The sequence below is a fragment of the Elephantulus edwardii genome, unplaced genomic scaffold, assembly GCF_000299155.1.
Source record: "Elephantulus edwardii isolate Elephantulus edwardi_28Jun2011 unplaced genomic scaffold, EleEdw1.0 scaffold00110, whole genome shotgun sequence".
Lineage (NCBI taxonomy): Eukaryota > Metazoa > Chordata > Mammalia > Macroscelidea > Macroscelididae > Elephantulus > Elephantulus edwardii.
The window spans coordinates 7,043,956-7,047,197 of record NW_006399860.1 but is presented as its reverse complement, the minus strand read 5'-3'; the positions used below and the strand labels follow the sequence as shown (position 1 = coordinate 7,047,197).

At 36.1% G+C, this 3,242-nt stretch overlaps 1 protein-coding gene across 1 annotated transcript in view; it reads right to left on the bottom strand.

Moving 5' to 3' along the window:
- The window catches only part of ASPM (asp (abnormal spindle) homolog, microcephaly associated (Drosophila)), a 97,283-nt gene that overhangs the window by 26,415 nt on the left and 67,626 nt on the right, over positions 1-3,242 (bottom strand). The window lies entirely within an intron of this gene.

The following is a 3,242-nucleotide window of genomic DNA, read 5'->3' as shown; positions in this document are numbered from 1 at the left end:
AGACTTCAATGCCGTAAACACATTTCATCCAGTTTTTCTCAGTCTTACCCCCACCCCAATGCCAGCCTCATTCTACAACAGTGGCACCAAATAGCATTTGTCCCTTTGTGACTGAGATACCTCACTCAGCATAATATCCTCCAGGGTCACCCATTTTGAATAATATTGCATGAGTTCCTATTTTTTCTTAAAATTTAAGGATTGATATTAAAGGCGTTTAAAAAGTTTAACACATTGTTAAAACCCATTGTTGTTTAATGCATTATGACTCATAGTGACCCTCCATCAGGTTTTGAGCCTGTGAATCTTTATGGAAGATCATCCATTGTTCTTTCTTAGTGGCTGCTGGCTTCAACTTCTGACCTTTCAGTTGGCGGTGCAATACGTAAGGCACATAGATATTGATGAACTGCAAAAATACAATCATATTATACTTAGCCTACTAGCATCATCCGTCATGACTCATGATGAGCCCTTTGAATTATATAACTAAAACCTTGGTGCTTACTACCTACCTTGAATGCCTAAGTGTGGTCTTACAAAAACCTTGTGACTGGCTATCAACTCAGCCTAAAATAAATTTTAACTAGCAAAAGATTTTAATGAAATGTACAGAGACTTGAAGTTCTAAAACCAAAAGAGAACACTAATCTCTCAAAGTGAAAGAACTAAAATAATTTTTTAAAAAAAATCAAATCTTCTTGCACAGCAATACTAAAGATCCTATGGGCAAACTATTTAATAATGCAGAAATATCAAAAGATAAAAGGAATATAAAGAGTCACTATACCAAATGGAATTAGTTTCAGGAATGAACATCTGGTCAAAGACCAATAATACTAAGTGAAGAAGTCCAAGCTACACTGAAGACATTACCAAATAATAAGGTCCCAGGAATCAACAGAATATTAACTGAGTGTTTCAGCAAACAGAGGCAACCCTGGATGCATTCACTATTCTATGTCAAGAAATTCTGAAGACAGCTACCTACCAACCAACTGAAAAAAAAAAAAAAGAAAAATTAAACAATGTCATTAATATCATATGCAATCAAAATCTTGACCATTTTTTAAAAATGCTAGAATAGTACCTCAACAGAAAACTTCTAGAAATTCAATCTAGATTCAAATGAGATCTTGGAACAAGGGATATCACTACTGATGTTAGAGAGATCTTGGTGGAAAGCAGAGAATATCAAAGTGAGATTTCCTTGTTATTAGTTACTATGAAAAGGCAACTGTAGATTACAATAACATATGGGCAATATTGAGAATAGAAATTTCAAAACTTTTAATTGTGGTCACACAAAATCTGTACATATACCAAGCAGTCTTCCTTGGGTTAGAATAAGGTAAGACAGTATGGTTCAAAATCAGGTAGGTGTGTATTAGGGTTGTATCTCTTTTCTAAACTGATTCAATCTGTATGCTGAGCAAATAATTTAAGAAGCTGGACTATATGAAGAAAAATAAGGCACCAAGATTGGAGGAAGACTCAACAACTTGCATTATGTAGATGACACAACTTTGCTTGCAGAAACTGAAGAAAACTTAAAAGCACTTAATGAAGTTCAGACTACAGCCTTCAGAATGGATTACAAGTCATCAAGAAAACAAAAATCCTTACAACCAAACCAACAGGCAACATTATATAGATGGAGAAAAGACTGAAGATTTAAAGGATTTAATTTTTATCTAGATCCACAAATCAACCACCATGGTAGCAGCAGTCAAAAATCAAAAGATGTGTTGCACTGTGAAAATCTGTTGTCAGGGACTTCTTTAAAGAGCAAGGATGTCAACTTAAAGACTAATATGTGACGGCTCAAATTATGCAGTGATAGTTGCACTATGAATAAGGAAGAATCAAAGAATTAATGCCTTTGTACTATGGTATTAGTAAAGAGTGTTAAATATCCCATGGACTGCCAAAAGAATTAACAACAACAACAACAAAAAAAACCAAAAAAACACCACAAAAAACCCAACAACAAAATCCATCCTGGATGAACTACAAAACCAGGGTGATACTTGGAGCAAAGGTGGTAAAACTTAATCTCATATAATTTATTTAGGAATGCAGTCAGAAGGTGCCAGTCCTTAGAAAAACACATCCAAAAAAAAAGTAGAGGATCCCTGACTGCAGTGAAAGGCTTCAGTATGGCAGAGGTGGCAAGGAAGGTACAAGATAGGGGTAACATTTTCAGCTGTTGTTCCTAGGGTTGCTATAAGTCAGTCAATCCGATGGCACCTAACAACAATACTTAAAAACGGCAAAGCATGCGTGGTGATTGCAAATGTAGATATATGTCACATCCTTACCACCTCAATATATCTGAAAGTACTGAAGGAAAATTAACACACATGTCCACTTTATTCTCTCAGGAGGAAATGAAGTTTGTCTTCCTTCTGCCACAACCACCCAGCTCACATCCTAAGTCTCCTGTCCACCCTGCAGAGTGCTGAGAGCTCTTGTTTATCAAAGGACTGTCAGAACTTCCATTTTGGTAAATGTGTAGAGCTGGTTAAAAATGTAAGTGACAACTACTGTTGCCTAAGCACTTTTAGTACTTACAGTAACATGAGGAAACAAAAGTCCAAAAAGTTTAAGGGAATAGAAATATTCTTTAATTTTTACAACTATCTTTTAAGATCATTCCTAGGAACTCTACAGAAAAAGAAATAGACACTGAGAGAGAAGATTCATTACCAGAGTCAGAGAGTATAATTTGAACTCAAATCCATTTGACACTAACACTTCCGCAATATAGACTGCAGTCCTATCTTATAAAAGAATATATAAGACAATATTTTTATATGGTAAAACTTATTCATGGAATTCCCTTAACACATTAAGAATATGTCTTTAAACAACCCCGAATAAGAACGTTTTTATGTAAACCACCCACATATATGTATAAATACAGCACATCAGAAGAGAATTGCTGAAAGTCCAGGCTGGGTTTGGAAGGGGTCGTGGTACTAGGGATATTGTTGCTGATGTTAGATGGATCTAACCAGATCAGTTTGCTCGGCTCCACAGTCAACACTCTTGGCACCAGCAGTCAGGAAATCAAAAAGCGTATTACGATGGGAAAGTCTGCTGTTAAGGACCTCTCTAAAGTACTCAAGAGCAACAGTGTCTCTTTGGAGACTAAGGTATGCCTGATACAGGCCATGGTCTTTGCAATCGCTTGTTATGCATCAGAGAGTTGGACAATGACTAGGGAGGACAGAAGGAGA